The sequence below is a fragment of the Oryzias melastigma genome, linkage group LG9 (assembly GCF_002922805.2).
Source record: "Oryzias melastigma strain HK-1 linkage group LG9, ASM292280v2, whole genome shotgun sequence".
Classification (NCBI taxonomy): domain Eukaryota; kingdom Metazoa; phylum Chordata; class Actinopteri; order Beloniformes; family Adrianichthyidae; genus Oryzias; species Oryzias melastigma.
In genome coordinates this window covers 28,551,203-28,575,546 of record NC_050520.1, presented here as the reverse complement: position 1 = coordinate 28,575,546, position 24,344 = coordinate 28,551,203, and the positions used below count along the sequence as shown (strand labels likewise).

At 40.3% G+C, this 24,344-nt stretch overlaps 1 protein-coding gene across 12 annotated transcripts in view; it reads right to left on the bottom strand.

The window, feature by feature from the left end:
* Positions 1–24,344, bottom strand: part of arvcfb (ARVCF delta catenin family member b) — a 257,678-nt gene that overhangs the window by 90,462 nt on the left and 142,872 nt on the right. Inside the window, exon 1 of one of the 12 annotated variants that reach the window (XM_024275041.2) lies at positions 3,075–3,213. The exons of the other annotated variants lie outside the window; for them this stretch is intronic. The gene's annotated coding sequence lies outside the window, so the exon portion shown is untranslated. Of the gene's footprint in view, positions 1–3,074; positions 3,214–24,344 lie in introns of those variants that run through there. 12 annotated transcript variants of the gene reach the window in all.

Here is a 24,344-nt window from a genome sequence, read left to right as displayed (position 1 = left end):
CAATCTTATTTCTTGATATTCAAGAAGAAGCTTTTTCCATATTTAGGCATTGTAATCATTTTTCCCAAAACTCTGTCACCCACAAAAAAAAAAAAAAAAATTCTGCCAATGTGGACCTCAAACTCGTTATTCACTGCTCACAGTAAAAATGTCCGTCTCTCCACACTCGAGTAATTCTACACCCCAGCTTTGTGCATGCTTTTTGCACGCACATTGAATTTCAGCCCTCAGATTTTTCTCTGTTTGCTCACAGACCTTTGTGATACAACCGCAGCAAAAAAGTTCCATTCAGCTGAATGACCTTCGTACTGGTGTTCCCAGTGTTTTCTCTACCTTGTTTTTCTAGCAGTTAATAGTAAAACTGCTACAAAAGATGGTACAATGCATTTTTTTCTTCCATTTTATATCCTTACACATCGCAGTCACAGAGCGTTACATACCCAGAGATTCAATTCTGATGAGAGCAAAAACACACTATAGCATTTTTGAGTATGACAAGAGTTTCATGGGATGGCAGTGAAATATTTGAATGATGAATACTCCTAAATGAAAACGATGTGGTCTTGATTAAAAATAGCCAAAAATAAACATTACCAGTTTTGAAGGATTGCTTCTGAGGAGTGATGAAATCCAATAGGGCACCAACAGTACCATTTACCTCATCCCCCAAACCAAAACATTTGCAAGATAATGAAGACCTGACAAAACAAGATCCCTAAAAGATAGTTTAAAAGAGACATTGGGGCCAGACAGATCCTGTGAAAAGGGTCACATGTTTCCAATAGCAAATTACTGCAGATAGATGAGGAACACATTTCCCACTCACTCCTACATGAGAGCAGAAATTAGATCTCTGTGTCTCAGTCTGAACCCAGTGGGAGGGAGGCTCTGGTTCGTTTGGTTTGAGACGCCATGCACAGATCACCACCTGGTCACGCATTCTGGTGTGATCAGAATCACCTTCCTTCCTAATACACACCCCTGAACACACACACACTCATACGTATCCCACTCAGACTTAGCCTGACCCCTGCGCAGCGACTAACAGGATTTTACTCCAGAGCCATCCCAGCAATCATTACATGGCTCTTACACAATTAATCCTCTAGCAAAAGATCGCCCAGCCAACCCTTGGACCATCCAATTTTCCCATCAGCCCCCTCTGATTCTTCCACCTGCCCTTCAAACAGCCCTCCTCGTGGCAAAGAATCACAAGAAAAAGTTCAGAAGGAAACAGGACAGACTCTCAGCTCTGGACAGCAACGTCTACTGGGGTGAAATGCAAATGTGGGCCGTGGTTGTGTGATCCAAACATCCAAAACAAGGACTGCTTGTGGGATTAGGAAGAAGGGAAGTAGAAAAGCTGACGATGCATGGCAGAAGCCCAAAACTACAGACTCTAGCAGACTAAAAAACAGGGAAGGGATCATTCAATCACATCCAAGGCACGTTGGGAAGGTTGTAGGTCCATTCTCTGGAAGAAATGGAACTTTGACAAACTCCTTGTGGTACTACGTTCAAACTGGGCTTGTGATACGCATTTAACCATTGTGCTATCCTAGGCATGTTAATGTTAGGAGTGGGGTCATCTGGAACCCACAAGAAAGGGCGCCAAACTTTTTTTCTCACAATTTTTTTTTCACTGGTGTCCATGCCAGGTATGAAATCCTGTCCATCTTTGTCCACTTCATTGGAGGGATAACTCTTCAATGTAAGGGTGAGGTATTCTGGACCCCATAAGATAGCACAAGAGTTAAGAACATGCTAAACAGACATTCTTGAGGGTGCTTTTGGTGTTCACACTTTACAGTTGCTACCTAGTACAAGTGAATGCACGCACAGTTGGAAGAGGCTTGGTACGAAAAGTCAAAATGGTACAAATCTTGTGTTTCTTATTCCAGACTTGTGTCACCTAATTGCCGCCAGGCACAAACTGCAGTTATTAATTTATCCCTCATGACCAATTTTCAAACGGTTGACACTTAAGTGAAATACTACAAACACTACTCTTACGCCACTACCAATTCCAAGTCATGATTAGTCAAAGTTAAACCAGTTTTACTTTCAATTCGTGTTCAATGGCCGTGTGTTTTGTGTGGAGTCCAAAAACTGACATAAAAACATGCATATGGGATTACATTTCCACCAAAAGTCCCCCACGAGCGTATGTCAAATGCGCAATGAATGTTCCACAGGCCCAGTTCTCCCCCCCTGTAGTCCTACGCGCTCATGGAACCACTCTTGCCCACGCGTGGAAGCATTCCTGCACCTGTGGAACGTTCCCAGCGTGCATGGAGTTTGATATACGCTCATGGGGGAGTTTTGGCAGAAATTTTATACCATACATGCGTAGCGACACTTGAACGGGAGCCTTTGAATGTGGAAACCTGAAATGCACATAAGTATACACAAGTTTACATAGACGTTTCATTGAAAGAGGTTGCTTGAAGGTGCGTTGCTGACCTCGATTGGATGTAGCAATATATTGTGCTGTTGTAAGAGTCGTGTGAACAATATTTGCACACTTATGTGTTTTGTTTCAAATCCACTCAACCCTTAGATCTCTATAGAAGGAGGAAAACATAGAAGCACTAATGATGCAGCTGGGAAGGACAGGGTCTTAATCCATCCTCTAGCGACTCATCTCGAGCCAAAAAAGAGCTTTTCCTCCACCTTCTTCACTTTCATGCTTGGCCTCTCGGTTTCCCACTTTAAGTCTGCTTTTTCTGCCTCTCCCCAGACCCCACCACACATATACAAACCCTCACCCCTCCTTCTGTCCATGTGCCCTTTGTTCCTTTGCAACAGCGCTTTCACAGAAGACAAAACTTTTCTCGGTTTTTGCACACATGCGTGATCCCTTGCCAGCAGGGAGTCGTGACCATATTTTCCCCACCCAGACCAGGAATGAGGACCCCCAGTTGAACCCCTCCAACAACATCCAACACCACCTTCATATCTGCAAAAGCTGATATTCCCATGCAAATTGACCAGAAGATGTTTTGTAACCTTGGATAATTCATCACATATGCCATCAATTACATACAAAATGGTTCGCACACACAGTCACATACCACATATGTTTTCCCTGTAATTCATGGCCTGGAGTCAGATTAGGAGTTAAACATCCAGAAAGTCACATTATGCATGGAATTCGCGGGCCGCGTTCAGCAGCAGAGCAGCGAGAGGAGAAATAAGTTGCGCAGCTCTTCAGTAGTAGCGGAGAACAAACCCAGAGGAGGGAAAAATCGCTGGAGCCTGTCAAACTAACTGATTCAGTGAGCGCAGGAGAAAGGGCCTGATTGTTTGGACAGCAGGGTGAAAGAAGAATTCGGCTCTGCAGATGTAGATTAGGAGGAGCTGGGAGCAATCACGGGGCGGTGGGCAGGGTGTGGGGCGGGGGCAGGGGTGGATCTGTTATGACTGTAAAACGGCGATACAGGAGGGTGGCTTGTTTGCAGCGGCCCTCCACTCAGCCTCCGGATCGCTGTCGGCACAATTCTGTCAAATTGCTGGCAACTGGAAAGGGGGGGTGCTTGAAAATGCAGTGGGGCTCTGAGACAGGTTCAGCCATAGCTTAGTTCATGTGAGGTCTACCATAAACGTAAGGAAATGGAAGAGAGGAACATACGCTCCACTTCCTGTCAGGCTACAAATGCAACACTTATTGTCCCCCTGACACCCTTTCTCCAGAACTGTCTGTGTGTGAAGCCTCGGGGTCTCCCATTTAGCAGATATTTACCCCCCTCTCTTTCCTCCATTACTGGCTCTTTATTCTCAACCGTCTTGTGTTGAAAACAGCAAAGCCTGGGGCAGTTAAAACCAGGGACCACAGACAGGCTCAGCGCTATTTTCTGGTTGTTTTGGGACAGATAGAAAATGCTTTCCCTGTGGGACTGAGGTGGTTTATGTAAAGAGGAAGGAGGTGGGGGGGCTTGGATGGAGGTCATAGGGACAGAGATATATTTGTATATTTGTTTTGGACATAAACAAACATTACAAACCAGCTTGAGAAATACATCTCTTTTCAAGCTAACGTCTTTACAGCATACATGAGGAAAGCATGCTGAACCGAGGGAGACGAGAAATAATACATTTGCACTGTAGATTTTCTAGTTGGGACACTTTTGCCTCCCTTCTTATGAGTGGTAGAGACCAGACCAGTTCTCTCTTGGCCGGTTTAGAAAGGTCTGGGCAATTCAAGCGAGCAGTGCGACTATAGCAAAAGAGGAGCTGCATCAGCTGACTCAGAAACAGAAGGAAAATTAGAAATTATTAAAGGAGATTGTGGGGGACAAAGAACAATACAGCCAAAGATAGGGCAAAACTTTTGGTTTGGATCTTGAGTCGGTAAAAGCGCTGGTGGGATGCTCGCTATTGCCGTAAAACCTCTCCACCAATCAATGGGTTACATCGTGTGACGACACAAGCTCCGCCCTAATGGGTCCATTCCATTTGGACCTACGACCAATGGGGGAGCAGAAATGGTAGCAGTCGGTCCTGTTTAACGTATCCATTTTGTTTTCAAAGTTCAGTCTGCCCGGTCCAATCCAGTCTGGACCGCTAAATGCAAATGAGGCACGTGGGGCAAACTGAACAACCACTTTGATTAACCCTACAACTGCAGTCACCGGTTTACGTTAATTGCGTAAATACTTTGCTACTCTAAAGTGTTGCATATCAGCACAAAGCTGCTTTTCTCAGTTGCAGATAATAATCGAGGAGTTACTGTAATTCGAAGATCGTCAACACAGCAGCTAAAAACACCAAAGCAGTTTTAGCTACAAAAAAAAACATAATTTTGAGTCAAAATTACATTAAATGTCACTAAAAATAGCAACTTACAGGACTACAAAAGTCTGTCACAATAACTCTCCCTGCCCTTATAAATCAGTGGTAAGACAAGTGGGAGAATCTCCTGGGGGCATTTTTACAGCCTTGTGCCGATGTCTGGTTAACAATTTGTCATTTTTTTAGACAACAGCACAGTCCCAGAGCTATACACCACAAGCAGGCTGCGAGAACCGACCAAGGAAGGAAACTCTCGATTTACAGCTAACTGCCTATGGGTCAAGCGATAAGGTGAGACTTGCTGTATATGTGCCATATAAAAGGAGCCATTGTGCTAGTGAACAAATCTGTTGGGAGGCCTGAGCTGCAGCCCAAAGACTTAATTTATTATTTTCTGCTCTGTCAAATAAAAATAAATGGGAAGTTTCATGTTTTCCGTCTAGCTCTGCTCTAAAGGCCATGACCAGTGCAAAGGTATGCACATGTGTGAGTAGCTGAATAGTGCTGTGGCTTCTTACTGCTGCACTCATAAAAATATTTCCAAACTTGATAATATCCAGAAACATTCACCTGTTTAGCCCCCCTCCAGGTGCGTCTGTTTTACTTCATGTCTTCCATGTAAGCACTGAACTTTCTGACTTGAGTTTAAAGATTAACTGTAAGAGTTTGTACTGTCCTCTTTACTGTGATATTGACAACTATTAGATTATCATCCTGAAAAGACTATGTGTTGTTCAAAGGAAAGCTTAAGTTTGTGTGTGGCACTAAGACTTAATATTCATCGTATAGGGTGTAGAGATGCAAAGGGTCAAAAATGTTCAAACTAAATGTGCTGCCAAACCAAACGGTTCATAAATCCCACACTACATCCTCTCTGGTTTCTTTTATTTCTGTGAAACTAAATATTTTTCACATTTGTTAAAAGGACACTTCCTCCAGAAAGGGATACTAAAAAACCCCTGGAACAATCCTCCACAGTTGGAGAAGTTTAGAGCCAGAGATTACTGCAAAATGCAAACACATCTGATATGTGAAGGTCAACCAGAGTACATAGACACAATGTCCTCCACATCCCTCCAAAACAAAGAGTCAGGGAGACAGAGATGTCTATTCTACTGCATTTTTTGAAGTAAAAACCCTCAAGGATATTTTTGTTTTATGAGTACTCATACCTGCAAAGAACTCAAAAAGAGACTGGCAGATTTAAAAAAAAAAGTTGATCCAGTCTTCTAAAATGAAAAAGTCAATGGCTCGTTTGAATCAGAACAAGACTTGAAAGAGTTTTCTATAAACAACAAGTTGAAATTGAGGCCAAAATAAAAAAAAAAGTTGTGCCCATTTAAATAACTTTACAGGCCAAGAAAAAAATTGGTGCTTTTTAAAGTGTGTTTGCATTGATGTGAGTATGTTTGTGAGAGAGGAGTTGAAGTGTGCAAAAACAGTCTTTTAAGCTGCTTTTCAAAGCTAGAAGCTGATGCTAAATATTTAAAACTAGGCAAATATCTGAATGCCGTTTTGGTAGCATGCCTCTTTTGCATGCTAAATTATTGGAGAGTACATTTTCAAAACCAACCATATGCCAAGACGAAGCGCAGCCTTTGAAGTGGTGGCTCATCCACTGCAAGTGTGACTTTTATCGTAAACATTTGTAGGATCAATTATAAACATCAGAAATGCAGGGTTTTCACTTTCATTTCATCAGAATCGTTCTCCAGAGAGTACGTTATGAACACATGGTAAAATCTCATGAGGTATCGGCTGCAAAGATGGGTTAAAGTGCATACTTTGTAAAGTTGGAAAAGTGTGTAAACTTGGGTTCCTTTTCACAAACATAGAACTGTGAACTTGGTTAAAATGGCCGTAGAAAGCCAATAATTTTCACATATTTGTCTGGATTGGTTTGTTTTTCCTCACTCCGCTCTATAAAGATCAAAAACTGAAGCGGACTGCCAACAAACTTTCAGCGTGTCAGTGGTTGCTCACATGTGATCAGTAAATAAGTTCTGACCAGGAAATATAAAAAAAAACGTATCCAACAATTATGCGTTTATACACATCCTCACTGGCCACCTTTGAACCTTTATCATGATTCAAATTTGCACTATAGGCCACTTTTTTCCTCTTCTTACCCATAATGCACAGCATTTACTTCATTCCCTTCCCTTGGGTTACTTCCTCTCTTTGGAATACACAAAGTTCATCTGGATTCAGACAAGTAAAGCACACCAGACTCTTATTAAACGTAATCCAAGACCTTTGCTCTCATGGGATCACCTGTTTGATCCAAACCAGAATTTGCAAAAGCTTTCATATTTACCAAGTGAAGCAGACTATCCGAGGAAACTGCTTTGGATTGAATCAAACCTGCTGGTGTGGATGCAGCTTTTCTCTCTCTTCCCAGCACCAATGAAAACCTCAAAGATTCCAAAGGGAATAAGAAGAGTATACTATTTTTTTTATCTGTAAAGTTTTATGCTACGTTCACACCCGGTTCGGATTGACTACTTTGAATGAATAAATGAATTAATGAAATGGTTTGTTTTAAGCAACCAGGTCATAATACATGACATAACATATCACTTAATGAGTCATGAGTAGAAGGAAGCGAACTTATATAATCTCATCCCAACTCGACCATACCATTTTCTCTACATGAATTATCAATATCTGGTTCAGGACTTAATGTCATATAATAATAAAATCAGGCTATTAAGGATCATTAATATCATTGATGTAATCAAGTTTCAAATCATCCACGACAAATCATTTATATTAATCAGTAACAATAATCTAATATTCTCATTGAACAAAGATACGTTGTGCAGACTGTTTTCAAAGATTTATGATACAAAAAGTAATAATTAAATCATTTTAATTTGCTAATGCAGTAAAAATCTAAATATTCTCAGATTTGGTAATGATGTATGGATAGCATCTTTTACAATTCTCGGTAATGTCAACCGTTCGAAAATTCAATCATGAAGGACAACTTAATAATTCCAGATTGTGTCCATTTGGAATTGTATGACACCAAGCCTTTCGTGTATTGAAATAAAATAGATGTTTAAGAAAAAGCCTGGAGCAAGATTTACGAATACCTAATGCTAAAACCACATTGAAAAAACCCAGGTTCAGCGTGTTCTTGAAGACGCCATACATGCCAGTTGTGTATGTAGAATCAGTATTTCCATATTCCTATTCATAATATTGCATTTGTAAATTGTTCTGCAGGTATATGGGAGGAAAAACTAAATCTAGAAAATCAGAAACATATTTTTTTTCTAGCATCTTCCACAGCCTTAACACTATAGCCACTGCAGTTCTTCAGTGTCTGACCTCCTCCACTAAGGTAACCAGCTAAAAGCCTAAAATCTTGCTGTATTTCCTCCCCCCCAAACTGGTCTTTAATCAACTTAACACACCAATAAATATCTCCGTCCATCTCACCCCACGATGGCCAGCTTCCCTTTTGTTTTTGTTTTATCTGCTGTTGTTCCGGGTTTTCTTTTCGATAGGAAATGCAAGCTTTGGAAAAATCAAATATCCCGTAAACAGGATCTTCACCCGAAACAGCCATTAGCCGAGTAGGGAGTGATGACAGGTCAGGGACTTCAAACTGGAAGATTACAAGATCAGGACGGTTTGTGTGTCGGTCTTTGTCAGATTACTGCTGGTGGCATTACCATACAGGAAGGAAATGCAGCCCAGCCCTTCATAATTCTCCCAGACATCAAACAAGAGTTGCTACTATAATTCCAGACTCTCACAACATATCTGTTAAAGCTCATTCTGAAATGTACATTTACAACCAAAGATTTCCTAAAACATGTTCAGTTTAAAGACTGAGTGTTACTGCTTTGGACATGCTGCTGGTTACAGAACTATGACAATTGACCAATAAAAAATAAAAAAAAATAAAAAATAAAAAGCAGCACAAAGTTTATGTCCAAACAGTATAAGAAAAAGTGACATCGTCAACAGCAGACATGGTCAGATTACTATACCGTTGGGGTAAGTTGAGAAAGTGTAGCCAACAAAGTCCTGTTTTTTTTCTCTAGAACAAATTCCTCCTTTCTGACACTATGAATGAAATTTTTCTCTCCTTGAAAATGACTATGGTTGACTATGAGCTATTATCTTCTGAAAGATACTATAAGCAATGGCCTTAGATAAAAAAATATAGCAAAAAAAACTGCTGCGTGAAGCCCTTGAAAAACATAGTTTCCATTAGGACATGACAAAGATTTATCCAATCATGATACAAGTCTATAAACACAATTTATTTAGGGTTGATTTCATTAGAGACTATTGTTAATGGGAGCTACAAGAATTCCCTTTAAGGAGCTATCACTATCTGAATCCACAACCCAGCTAAGGAACATGTGAATCGGGCAGTTTGAATGCAATTATGTACAAGACAAAAGCTTTCTTTGGACACATTCTGTCCATGGTTGAAGTGGCTGACGGAGCATTAGCGACTCGCCGTCTACTGCTCTGATTATCAGAAACACTCGAAGGTCTGTGTGCTCTTGTCTCTGTCGGACAGAGGATGTCCGGTACATGCCAGGCATCTGATTACCTACAATTCTCATGGAGTGCAGCCACTACAAATTAGTTTAATCTCATCTGGCTCTTTAGATTTACCAAAATAAAGGTTCTTTCCAGCTGCTTTGACCTAGATTGTTGTGCAAACTTCTCTAAATTTAAATAAGAACAGACTTGCTTTAATATTTACACATTTACGCATATATACATAAAGAGAGAGATAGAGCTCTGATAATAATGAGAACTTTGTAATAAAGCAAACCCAAACCACTTCCAGACTTACAATCTGGGGTGAGGTTGAGTAAAGCTGCACCATCTGGGAAGCTACCTCCGCTAGTACCTTTGTATTAACTGGCACGAGCTGTTTTGTGGGTATCTTGAGCGATCAGAGGCTCATGCTGGAGCCCAAACAGAGTGTGTGTGGGCTGGAGTGGGGTTCAGCCAAGGAAGGGGAAGTGGGCCCCTGTCTGATGGCTTAAAATAGAGTGGAGGGTGTGAGGTGCTTGTAGTCGGACTGATGGCGTTGGAGAGCTTTTTGGTCAGGAAAGGATGGGGAAGAGTTTGTACCACATTCAGAAACTTTCAGCACTCTGCATTAAACTCGACAACACCCCAACTGGAGCTGTATCCAAGAACAAATGTCGCTTGGACTCAGTTAAAATGTGCTTAGGCAGTGAAGGCTGAAGACAGAAAGAAAGAAATACTATCGAAAGACAGGACAAAACTGGATAGTGACAGGCTTTTCCAAAAATCCACCAAGAGAAAGAGAAGTGCAGAGCCAGGTTAGGGGAAAGAAAGCAGTCAAACAATCGAAAGCAAATCCTTGCCTGAGAAAATGCATTTATTCACCAGAGGGTTGTCAGTTCTACTCGGGCTGATCGTTTTTTTTCCTTGAAAGATTTTTTTTTTTAGTTCTTCACACAAGATTGCAAAGGTTACAAAAGCGCTGCAGAGAAACAGACTAAAGCGTTGGACAGATACCAACTGCATTAACCACAATACTTGCAAAAATCCCATTCCTTCTCGGCCTTACCATTGTCCTCTTCCTTCCTGCCTCAGCAGGAATGTGAGCATTCATGCGCAGAGGTCTTCCGTGACACAAACTGTATACTAAACAGCTCTGCCTGCTGTCATGTATTTACCAGTGGTATTCCACTTACAATAGGGACAGACGAAAATACAATCAGAAAAGAAACCTTTATGATCCTTTTGATATCAAGTATGTTCTGACTGTCGCAGTAGAATAGAGTCGAGTTTATCCACCAAACAGAGTTCATGTCCTAATGATTTACCCTCAATCTTTAGATTAAAAACACACAGACAGCTATTTATAATTCCCTACTTGGCTTCAGAGTACATAGTCACAAGACTAAAGCAATTAATCACCAATGCCAGCAAGTGTGCATTTTAGTTTCAAATAAGTACACTGGCGCTACGTCGGACTTGACTGGTCTGCTTCCACTGAACCATATTTTGTCAGTGTGCAAATTTGTGCTGGTGGAAAATGGAAGTGGGTCATGTCATCACCTCCTGAAACATGTATAGATTTATGATTCATTGAGGATAGGGCTGGTACTAAAGATGTCCCGATTCAATCACGTGATCCTAAATCATGCCCCATCACATAGTTTTAGACTCAATCGGTATTGAGTGTTGTGTCTCTATCAAGGATAGGATATGTATTTTTTATTATTTGGATCTGGACCTTTTATTTCAAACTTATTATTTTAAATACATGTCTTGGTACAAGTCTGCATACGACAAACAGATCATGCTGTAAAGCACAGTACCAGTTTGAGCAGCTGGCTTGCAAAAACAGTTTGGTAAAGTTAGCAAGATAGTCTCAAAACAGAGCAAGTATCTCTGTTGGCCTGTCTTAACTCAAACAATAAAATACAAAGACATTTCAACACAAAAAAATGGGGTTTCGTTTCTTTTTTTAATGAAAACGATGCTCTCCTCTACTGACAGAGAGAAAGCAGAGAGGCAGTAGCCAAGTGCAAGATCTGGGAAAAGATGATTACACTAAAATGAAGCCATAATCTCTCAAAAACAACAGAAACTAATAAATGGTTACATTGGTATGAGCTAGCCATGAAAATGTACAATCATATTCATACTAAAACAATGATTTGAAAAGAAAGTCACTGATAAATGATTTCCATACATACGATTTTTCTCATGTGACCAGCTCAGTGGCCTTGTGGAGGAGTGTCTGCCCTGAGACTGGAAGGTTGTGAGTTCAAATCCAGGAAGAGTCATGCTAAAGACTCTAAAAACTGGACTCAGTAATTAGAGCTTAAGTTAGGAGGTTAAACCACCAAATGGTTCCAGTGCGCAGCTGTGTCTGCAGCTCACCGCTCCCCCAGGGGATGGGTTAAATGCAGAGAACAAATTTCACACACTGTGGTGCGTGACGACTAATGGGACTTTAATTATTACCCTATTGTCCTACGGAAACAACATTGTTAGAGAGAATCACTTCAATGCTTCTAGGAATTTTTCATGTAAATATAGATCATAATTGATCAAAAAAGATTAAGTTCTGAAGATCCTAAAATTGCAGTAATCAAACTTTCTCACGTGACTAATAATTATCACCTATTTTTACTAGTTAATAGTACGGTGTGCCAAAATATTGATATTGCGATATATTGTGACATTTAGCCCTGTGATTGATTCTTGATGGGTTCACACCAAGTATGGATCTTTTATTTTTGTTAGAAGAGGCTGTAAAACGTTATATTTGTCATCCTTTGGTCAGACGTTCTTTGGAGGTAGAAAGGGGGCGCGCGTTGCAAAACTGGCTGTTGTGAGCACCAATGTGCCTGGCAGCTACTTGAATTATTTCATTTTTTTTCTATATTTTACAACAATTTTGCAATAAGTAGTTGCACTGCTGTTCATGCCTACCATTAACACTGAATTTGAAAAATACGGTCATTCAAATTATTTTGATCTCAATGCTTGTCAAAGACAGTATTACTGATTTCAGCAATGCTGTACAAAAGTGTCTATTTGTTGCACAAGATAAATAAATGGGGATATATTTTCTGAGATAATATATGTTCTTCTATATATTGTGAGTTATTAGAGAAGATTTTTACCAATTATCACAATATCGCGATATCATCAATATTGTGATCCATGTATCGCGTATCACATCGTATCGTATCATGATTCCCAGCCCTTGTTAATATTGAACAATTGTTTATATTTTTACTTGATTGTTTAAGCAACTTCACAGAAGTGCTGTGTTTAAGTGTCAAATGATAATAGAAGTTTAATTAAATAAAAATAGTGAAAAGGTCTGGATATGTTTTTATATTTTTTTATTCTTTTTTAAAAGTATCAGATCAGGACTGGTAAGCGGCAGACACTCAAAATCAAATTACTTGGAATCGCACTGGGGCCAAAAAAAATTCTGATTGGGACATCCTTAGTCAGTACCACCACTAATACAAGCCAATAAAATGTATTCTTGCGTCTTCGTATCAATGCGCTAAAACCTAAGACTGAAAAGTGAAGACAAATGTGCTGCGTGCCACAACTAAATGACCAGTCTAATTATGGGCATCTCGTGGCATCACTGCCTTTCTAGATTTCTATCTAACCCCAAAGTGTTGTGAAGAGATAAAGTGTGCGTCGGAATGCCCCTTCATGGTGAACATTTCATATGAAGCCTATTGTTGTCTGCCCCACTGAGGCCTCAGCAAATGGACCAAAGAGGAGGGGAAAAACGCTCCAGTGGATTCCACAGGCCAAAGCCCATTAGTCCATCGGCCTGAGGAAGAAACTAGGCAATATCTCAAGATGATGAAAACTATTTTTTTTCCCAGTCCATGATTCAGTGAACAAAGACCAGGCAAAGACAGATGGTATTTAAGGACCTCAGCTAAACCTGTGGAATGCATCAGACAGAGAACGACTTGTTCCAGACAATCATTCAAGGATTTAAAGAAAAACTGCATCCAAATGACTGGCTATGCTGCAAAACAATAAATATTTGTGTCTACATAGAACTCTAAAGGTTTTGCAATAAGAGGCCAACAAACTGCTGCTCCGCAAGCCTCAAAAACACAACTGCGATTGTTCCAGATCTGATGCCAACATGAACAACATCTCTCAGCAGGAGTGACGCCATGTCGCATAAACTGTTGACTCTCCAATTTACCACAATAGGAGCTTTCTGTTTCATGGTTGAGCAAAACCTGCTTGTAGCAGCTAAAAACACAAATGACATTTTGATAGAGCCAATCAAGTTCAGTTAGATGATAAAAAAACTCAAGCAATACGAAAAGTTTAATGAATGGCAGAAAAATTACAAGGAAAGAACTTCAAATACATCCAAAATGTGAATTTGGAAGTGATGAATAAACCTTTTATATTCCAACCACCAGCTAGGAAATAACTGCCTTGCTTAAAAGAACGACAGCCTTAAATTATGAGAAATTACTTCATGTGTCAAAGCCTTCCTGAGCAACAACAAAGCTACTGTACTGCTTTACTCCACCACAGAAGGAAAGTACCAACATCTGGCACATAGCACCTCAATTTGAGCTGAGAAATCCTTACAATGCTGTCCACATCCGCTCATGTTCAACCAGCGAAGGAAACCAAACTACATTTTGTTAATTTTGTCATTGCTTGAAAGTCACAAAATAGCTATAAAAACAGAATTTGGTGCAACTGAAAGATCCACTCTGATGAAAATCGTGTTTTGGGGGGTTTTAACATGTTCTTGCAGCTTTTTTCTGATGAAGAAAGACAAATATAGATAAAAGTAAGCTTAAAAATTGAATTTTTGGTTGCTCTGCACCAACAGTCCTGCCTACGAATTTCCAATGATCTTTTGGCGCTCTGCAGAAACCATTTCCTAAAAAACAACTGGGGTTTCTTTTAAATGTTGTCTAAAAAGCATAATCATAATTAAAAGAGTATTGGGAAAACTTTTACAACTGATCACAAGATGATCTGAATGGAACTTCAACCCCTCCAGAGGACTGGCCTGCAACACATGAGCCATTCACTATTGGCCTTCAGAGTTTCATAGAAGTCACTTTGCTCCAGTTGCTACTTGACACCTTAGAAGACGCTATGGAGTGAGGAGACAGCTCCATTTCTCCTAAAAAGCGAGGCCTTTAGATTCCACACATGCTGCGAAGATTAGACAGCAACTGTGTGGAATTCCAAGCTCCATATGGTGACAAGGTGCTCACATCTCCCCTTGTTAGTTTTCTTTTCCATGCCAGCAGTTTCACCGCTTGCTCTGAAGCCAAAGCAAAGAGTAAGCTCAAAAGGAGGCCAAAAGTAGTGTGTAAAATCTTTTTTTTTTTTTAACTATCTCCTCTCTTTGGCTGCACAAAAATGGACTTGTAGCAAGTAAAGAAAGTAAAACCTAGTAGAGGATTTATCTCATAGAGTTTGACTCATTTGAAGTGTTAGACCACTGCTGTTCCAGCTAGCCAAATCCCAGCTATAGACTTGTGGTGCTGCCTGCAGTGAGTCATCCTGTATGGTAGTCTCCAGTTCAGTCCACAGGAGTCCAGGGATTGGCCAATGAGCTCACATTATGCAAATCTCTAAAATTTACAGGAAAAGCCTCGTGGTGACAGAAATCCATCCAGGACCTTTTACCTGTGTGATTCCTAAGCAGCATAGAAGAGAATTAGCAGCTTTGACTGAGTGTTCACGAAGCTACTTTCCCAGAGTAGAACGCCATCAGTAAAGGCATCAACTCAACCAAACCCCCTATCGAGGCCTCTCCGGAGCAACATAAAAACGATTTTCTGCTCATCTACCGTGAATTAGTGTAGGCTGTTACAGTCTGAGAAATTAGCCTGTAAATGTCTGAGTGCAAGGCTGTCATATTTCATCAAATCTGTTGCCATTCAAGCGAGAGCCAGTGAAGCAACAACTACACAACAACACTGAACAGCTATTACACCATATTAAATAAATAAAAATCAACATCACATGCAGAAACTACTTTGATAACAAGCAATCAAAGAGAGGCACGAGAGGCATCCAGATGCCACAGCAACCTGCTCAATGACACCAAACGCTAAGCACAGAAACTCCAAGACTTTGCGGTAGAGTAAATAAAAAAAATTATAGCACTGACTGATTGTAACCCTAACAGCCCTATTAACGAAGGCATGCAACAATTAAGGCGGCTCTGCCTGCCAGGGAGGACAAAAAGACCCATGAGCAGCCAGAGACTCATCAGTCAGAGCAGCCGAGCAGAAACCACAAAAAAGATGCTACTTCATAAGGGGAAAATAACAGTGTAAACAAAACATCATATTAACCACAATGATTCCACAGCATGTTTACAGCTGCCTCATAATGAAACCAACCAAGGAGTGAGATTGTACTTCCAAGAAAAAGTGGGATACACTTGAGTAAATTGGATGCATGGTTAAAGCAATGGAGCATTCTGGAAATTTTAAATGCATTTGGCACAGATAGAGAAAGATTCTCTGTTGTTTTTCTATGCAAGTAGTTCACACTTTTTCCCCTTGGTTTGTTTGTCAGCTGTGCCAGTTGAGATTTCTTTTGTAGTTATTTTATCTGGAATTTGCATATAACCACTTTCTTAATGCCACCCGTACAGGGTTGACCCACACAGGTGCTACAGGTTATTTGGTTGTCCAGGCCCCTGTAGGGTCTAAGACTGGAGCAGTCGCATCTTGAGAGGGTCACAGGTGTGTCTTGCAGTTCTTTGTGGCTCCTGCAGCCACTTTAGGGCACTTCATTAAAATGGAACGTATGATTGCTGTGCGTTTGATAAGTGTGTTGTAAAGTATTTGGTAAGTGTATCTTTAAGCATTATTGTAAGGATAATGCAAGTTACGTGCACTTGTAACTTACGAGTGATGCTATCGAACAGTACCCCTGGACTCTTGTCATTAGTGAAGTGCAGGCATTGGCGCTTTACTGGCAGTGTACAAATGCTGCACACACAGAGTGTGTCAGGTGATACAAAGGTGCCTGCAGGAAGTCCACACAAATTGCACTTTGATTATCTAATTTAATTATTTTTGATCATCCAAGCTCCAAGAACGGAGCCCATAATAGTCCCGCACTTATCACTTGAACAACTCTAATGCCTCGTTTCAACAAGGCAGTCCAGACCGGACGGTATTTTAAGAGTTTCCATAAGGGGTGTGCCAAAATATCAATATTGCGATATATCACAACACTTACTTCTGCGATTGATTCTCGATGGGTTCTCACCAAGTATCAGTCTTTTATTTATTATGTAACTGGCAACAACTTAAATTATTCAATTTTTGTTCCATTGTTTCCAACTATTTTGCACTAAGTAGTGGCACTGCTGTTCATGTTTACTTTTGTTATCCAATTCAATTGGACTCAGTGCTTGTCAATTTCAATGTCTGATTTCAGCATCGTTGCACTAAAGTTTCTATTATTTGTTGAACAAAATAAAACAAGTTGTCAGTTATGATTGTGTTCAAGCTAAAACATAAATGGGGATATATTTTCCTAAAAAAATGGTGTTCTCTATATTTTGAGTTATTAAAGATGATTTTTACCCATCATCGCAGTATCAGAATATCATCGATATCATGAGCTGTGTATCACGTATCACATCAAATTGTGAGGTACCCCGTGATAACCAGCCCTCGTTACATTATAAAATGACCAGACCAATTTGTGAAATTTTTGGTCCTCCGTTGGTTGTAGGTTCGTAGAAGAATGGAATGGACCAGTTTTGTCCACTTTTTGGTTGAATTCTACTTTGTCTTGTACAATCTTCTTTCAAAGAATATTCAATTCTTTGCATTCAGTATTCCACCCTTATTCGGAGGGGTTAGGAACCGTAGAGACACAGACTCCGCAAATACGGAAAACTGTTGTAGTCAGACACTCGTGATGCACAGATACGTCATCAGTCTACACCCCGCATCTACATTGATAGTCCAACACTCAATGGAAACACTCATTCGGACCGTTCAGTGTAAACTAGGCCTAACCTTGCACAATGCGCAGGTTTCAGGAGGGTTGTAAAAAAGAAAATGCATTCAGACATGTCATTAACTTCATTGTTACTTCCCCTTGCGTGTTTAAGTGTTCACTACAACCTGTCGTCCCCAGCAAAAAAAAAGGACAAAGATTTTGCTCTATGAGCTGATTGAGAGGTCTACGATCTTAAAATTTCATGTGGACCACACCAATAACCCATATGGATTTTTTGACCAGCCCATATCCAGCCGTAAACGCAGTTGTGACAAAGGCTATTTTTTGAAAAAAAAATGACCTAATATATATATATATATATATATATATATATATATATATATACCTCTTAGTTTTCCTCATTTTGTGCCAAATTCTTGACCTTTATTTTTCTAGCGTGTTTCTCAGGTTTTCACTTTTTTATGCTTCTAAAACATTCTGGATTTTTGCAGTACAGAGCATTCAGTCACTTTCTGTTCTTACAGTTGCGTTCCACATCACTCCTGACACACTCGATCTCCCCATGCGAGACAAAAATGTGTGCAGCCACAATTACAGTTATGTCCGCCCATGACGGATTTCTCCGGGTTCAAACCTCCTCCTCTGGAGAGTTAACAGAAGCTTCAGCACTTCAGAGGAGGTGACCCACTTTACAGACTCCTAGCACAATGCTGCAGTGCTGCTGCTAGCGAACTTCTCAACAGCTCAATTCACAGCCACTGTAGCATCAGCATTCAAGACAGGCAGACACACGGCGATGAAGAGCTCTTCTTATGGAAAACACTGAGAAAGAAACTCTTTCATTTAAACATCAGCTCCTCTATGCTGACTGAGGCCGTCTGCAGTCAAAAAGTTTTTGCTCTGTAGTGCTTGCACCCAACTCTCCCAAACCAGGGCAGGTCATTTACAGTCTGCTCGTGTTTGACTGCAAAGCAAACCGCAGAGAAATCTGGCGCTGCACCACATAGGAATGATTTGGCCGACAACAGATTGGAAGACTATTCAAAAAGTGCACCTTAAAGCACAGCTGCGGAAGAAAACAGAAGCGCTTGGCTGGGAGTTTAACTAGGTTTATTGGAGAGAAACAACTGGGCTGGTTTCCTACAGAGACTGGAGGAGAGTGCGACAGCAGCAGCTTGAGGCGCTGGCACTACAGGAACCGAAGTGCAGGAGACAACGCGCCAGCCGCACAGCCTGCAAGCGTCAGATAGAAAGGGAGAGTATGGAGGCCTGTAATATCAGATCCGTGTCTGTGCATATTCCCAGTGTGATTTTCACACCACAACGTGGCAGAAGACACAATACCCTTCCCTTTGAAGGCAGTCCCACAGCTTTAGTGTCCAACTGACTCTGAAATAACCATATTTCAGAGAGACTGGATGAAGGAAATTAAGCCTCTTGAAGGCTCTTTTTCATTGCTAACATAGCATGACGTGGACTTTTACTGTAGGGTTTTGATCATGGGTAAAACTAATGCAAAAAATGCAGTAGAAATCAATTCTGGAATTTGGTTGGTACAGATTGGCACTCATCAAGACATTACATGGGAAAGAGAAAAGGATGTCAACTGAAGCTTGCAAGTTGGTCAGTTTTATTATGAATGGTAAAAATTAAAGCACCACTTTTCAACTTAACTGGAAGTTTTATCCCTGTTATTGTGATGTGGATCAGAAGAGCATTTTCCATCCAATTCTTTACGTGTTCACCCCTGATAAGAAAAATAGATCTTTAGGTCAGTTGAAGCTACATTTCCTCTGATGTTCACTAACACACAGTGTGAGAGCATGCCCCACTTGCCAGCATTTTCATGCATCAACAGCTCTGAAATGCATCAACTTCTTCAAGTTCCCCCCTGCTGGCATGCACAATCAGCGCACGGCCACCTCCTTCTGCATGACCAGTGTGTAAAATACACAACCACCTGAAAGCCACAAAACTCCATGTTATTTAAATTGGCTGAGGAAGTGGCAATGGTGACTTTTTTTCTCCCTTTCCCTCACTCTCTTAAAAGTAGCCATATTTAGACATTTGGTTTTATAGCAACGTCGGTCTTAAAATACTAGCAAAAAACGTGCACAAAGAACAAAGAAAGGCGGTGGCTTGGAGACGTAAAAGTCTGGCAAACTCAGGAATGTTGAAGCTTGTGACCCCAAAAACACCCACCGTGCTACATTATGGCCTGGACAACAGAATCCGCAGCTGGCCACTCCCTTTTCTTCAGATTCAAAAGAGGCAGAGCACAAAACAAACCCAAAGTGGGTTTGATTGGATTACGCTTATTTTTCTGTAAAAGAATATGTTGGAAAGAATTTGGGGACTCACGGAGGTCTGTGTCAACAGGACTTGTTTGTTTAACTTTAAGAACCGTACTGGGTTTAGAGCACTCTTTTCTGCACATCCTAAATCTAAGAAAGTTCAAAAGAAATAAATCCTTAGTGCAGCTGGTGACCAACCCAAGTTTTAAACCGAGATCCTATTTTAATCTCTAGGAGTCTAGGAAAGCAGCTTGGTGACCAAAGGCAACGTGGAAGAAGCCACAGGGAAATAAACACTCACACAAGTCTAATGGTAAGATATTTTCCGAACAGTCTAGTAAGGAAAATATATGCTGTAACGCACTGGGGATTTTTTGAGGATTTTGAATCTTCACAGATGTTTTTTTTTTTTTTTTTTCTTCCCTTGCCACAAACTCTAAAAGCGCAGCAGACTTTCAGGGTTAAAAACGCACATTCAGCTGTCTATTTTGTACATTTAAAAAGAACAGGACAAAAGGCAAGGGCTCCACTCGGCAGCAATGGTGACTGAGCCAGTTGGCCTTGACCAACACACTCCTCTAGTTGTTTAATCAAAAATATGAACACGAGGAATTTAAAGTGATACAGAATCAACATTTTTATTTTTAATTAATTCAAAAGTAACCAAACATGGCTAGGAAATTTTTCAAGAAAATAAAAGTAAATTGTGTAGTTTCTCTGCATTGCCTCGACATAAAACCTACACAATAATACGCACATTTGTAGTAATTGCAATATCAGCCCGTGCGATATGGATATTTACACAGGGTGATATCGCCATCACAATATCAAAGCTAAAATGGGTGTCATGGTGATATCAGCCTGTGCCATATGCATATTTGCACATGCTAATATCATCATCATTGAGATATCAACCTGTGCAATACGCATATTTGCACACGCTAATATTGTCATCGCAATATCAGCCAGTCCAATATGCAAATTTTCATGTTGATATCCTCATCACGATATTAGCCTGTGGCATATGCATATTTGCACACGCTGCTATCATCACTGCGATATTAGCCTGTCCAAATACACAGATACCATAAATTGTGATAATTAGCTACATTAAAAGTTTACACACATACTAAAACAATCTCATAGAGCTTGAAGTGTTTAACGAATTAAATAAACATTCAACCAATCGGATAGACCCCTCTTGTAGACGTGTAGACATGGGTCATTTGGAGTACAGTTAAAGTCATGTTGATTTGTATTTACATAAAACTGTAACAATACATAGAAGTGTTTTTGTTGTTTTTTTTCTATTTGTTCCTGTATTGCATCTCATATCGTCATTGCAATACTGATTACTAATATCGTACATTGAAAGTTGTCCTCACATCATACAGCCCTTCTCTACTACACACTGCTGGTGTGACTTCTCAGAAATCACAGAGAGCAGAAATACAGCTAAAAGAGAATGAACTGAATTGCCAAAAGTGGTCTTACTGGCCTGCAATTGAGTTTTTGCTACCTTTCAGGTACACCTTCACTAAACACACACACACATGCTGCTCTATTACTAGACTAAAAGCTTCCTTGGCTGGAGCAACAGGATACTGGCAGCTCTTAAAGGCTGTGACACGGGGCTGAGGTTGTACACCATCCAAGCCAGTGCACAGTGTTAAGTACAGCACCTTCCAGGGATGGCTGGCACCTGTCCCTCCATTTCTGCAGACCTGGCTGGCACAGATCAACGCTGCACTGCGCTCTACTTCACAGCCTATTACTCACTCTAAACAAATCACGTACTGGGGGGGGCTCTATGCAAGACGGCATTTCTGTAGAGTACCATCAGCAAGCCTGGGATGTGCATCCAATAGAGGTTAATTAGACTTCCCAGTAGAGCCATGTGGAATGTGGGAAGAGGAGCGGCATTTCATTGTTCACTGGCAGCACCTCTGGGAATGAGCTCAGCACAATTAAGAGATTATCACGAGATATGCAACTTTTCTGTGCTGCCCATGCATAATAGCACACAACAAGCAGAAAAGCATTTACATGCCAATATTCTAAAAAGGGGAGGAGAGCAAACCAAGAAAGAACACCCAAAATTTGTCTTTTATCTAAAAATAGGAAGCTTGTTCTTTCAGCTGAACTTTAGCTACTGGTCAGTATAGGATTACCGTAAGCAGAGCGACTCATTTCTTTCCCATCAATCCTCTTTAAGCAGAACTCTTTGAATTTTCTCTTTGTAGCCATGCTCTGGGCATGTGGAAGTTCCAGCAAAAATGTTGTGAGCATCGGAACAGCATTCTAATGCAGGGCAGGGCCTCATCAGCCCATCTCAACTGCCAGGAGGTCAGTAACGGCTAGTATCCACTCCAAACATCCAAAAGGCTGTTTGAAGGAGCAATGAATGAAGAAGAAGCAATGAATACACCACACTTTAGATTCAAAAGTCTTGAAGCAATCTGTAACTAAATACCGGTGATTACAGTTTTTACCTGTTGTTCCCAATTGTGTAAAAGTGCAGTTGAAAATGCTAGTGTGGGGTTAAGAGATGTTTCATGATGGGACTGGGTATCAATAATAATTTCCAGAAACAATTCGATAGAGCCTGGATCGATTCGATTCCAATTTTTTAAAATTCTTTCAATTCACTCAATTCAATTTTTGAGTTTACACACTTAGACACATTTTTTTAGGAATACATTAATGATCTATAAATGTTTTAAATATATTTATATTAATCTAATACAGTTCTCTTATTGTAAAATGTATTAGTGAAATAATGAGATGGTTAATAGCATACAGTGTTATGTGGAGTCTCAAACGGAGAAGCTCTGACGAATGTTCTGCTTCTCCTGGAGGGTGTTTCAATTTGGCCACTAGGTGGTGATCACGCTATTATAGTACACTTTTTTCAAGAAGACTAAAGTATGAGCAAAAAGAGTGCTTTAGACCACAAATGGTTACTATTAAAAACATTTTCCTTAAAAAAGTTTGGAAATTTGTGTCTGTGAGTATATAAAGGTGTTTATTTTGTCAGCAATGTATGTTTACGTTGACAGAGCGTTAGCATTAGCCATCCTATGGGAAATTCTATTTAACATTAGCATTAAGCTAGCGGATTTTAGCTTTATGTACTAAATCAATCTATATTCTTGTGAACTGATTATTGATCTGTGAAGCCTAAATCGATTCAAACGATTAACCGATTTTATCAACCCAGCCCTAGTTCATGATTTTAAACAGTAAAGTGGATTTCAGTCAAAAGTTTAGCACTGACAAAAGAAATCCCAAAGGATTTAAAAATTATATTATTCAGCTGAGTAACAATAAAGCCCATTGTCACGTGACTGTGTGATATAGTCAATAATGCCACAGGAGAAAGCTGTCAGAGTGAATCATTAATCCCAAAAGGCAGCTAAGAACAGATGGTATGATGGTGGACGATCAATGCCCTCTCCTTGCCATCCTGAAGGCTTTCAGCCACTGGCCAAGCTGCAGGAAGTGGGCTAATCCCTCCAAAGAAAGTTCTAGACTAAACAGAGAGCTTGCGATGTCTCCTGTTCTCTCAGACACTGCTGTGAAATGTGGGCTGTACTGAAGGGCGCTTATAAAGAGGAAAAAGGTGTAGGGAGCCACTTGCGCTCTCATTTTAGTTGAGGAAAGCTTTATGAGGACCTTAACCTTCCCCCCACTGGGCCCCTGAAAGAGGCTCTCGTCTGCAGAAAAAATGGGTGGGGCCTTCATGAACTATACATAACAGTCAAGGAAACCCTAAAAAATGGCTCACAATCCTGACCACCATCTAATTAAAAGCTGACACAATAACTATGTTTAAACTCAGAGTTCAGGAACGATGGTACAACTAGAAACTTGATCCTTCCAAGTTTATCCTTTTTGTTCTGTACACTACATTTCAGTAGGAATCTTTAAAAATTACTCTTGTCCTCAGGACAAACTGAAACATGAAATATTAATATTTTCCTCAGGCCGTTATAGTCTAGTTGTCATTTAAAGTCAGAATTTCCCGGAATGGTTTCTTTTGTGGATGTTCTGAAAAAAGAATCAATAATCCTCAGCTTTGAAAAGTGGTGTTAGAATCCAACCCAATATGCAAACACACAAGGAACGGGCCTAAAGGTTTTTCAGATAACTTTAAGAGCAAGAGGGCATTCATACAAGCCTTTGTATCTGCGTAGTTTGACATTAAAACAGCCCTTTTCTTATTTGGTACCCTTCAGTTAAATCCATTAAACCACCTAATAGGAAATCGTATGCATTATAAAATAGACCTTAAGGTTGACATAATGTAATCATACAAGCTTAAGGTCAGAACTTGCCAAGTTAATGTTGCTGGGATAATATTTACAGCCCCAATGCGGGGACAGCCTGAAATGTATTCAAACTGCGATGATTTTTTACTACTCCAACTTTCTGGTCAGCCTTTATCGCAGCGTGACAGAGCACCCTCTGCTTTCTTCAGGGGCAAGTGGCTTTTTATCTGGCCGATCGAAAACACGGCGGCTGTTGGCTTCCAGCAGCAAAGGTAAGAAGGTGTTTATTGGACACAGTGGTGGGAACCTGGAATGGCGCTCTCTTATAAATAGAGCTACCATGTCAGACGGATGCAGAGTAAATAACAGGAGCATCCGAGTGATGTTAGACTGGAAGCCATAGGGATGTATACGTGTGTATGCAACGGTGCTAGCAAGAACTTTATATTTGAAAAGGCGACAGGGAAGGGATTACACAATCAAGTTCTTATGTATAGTC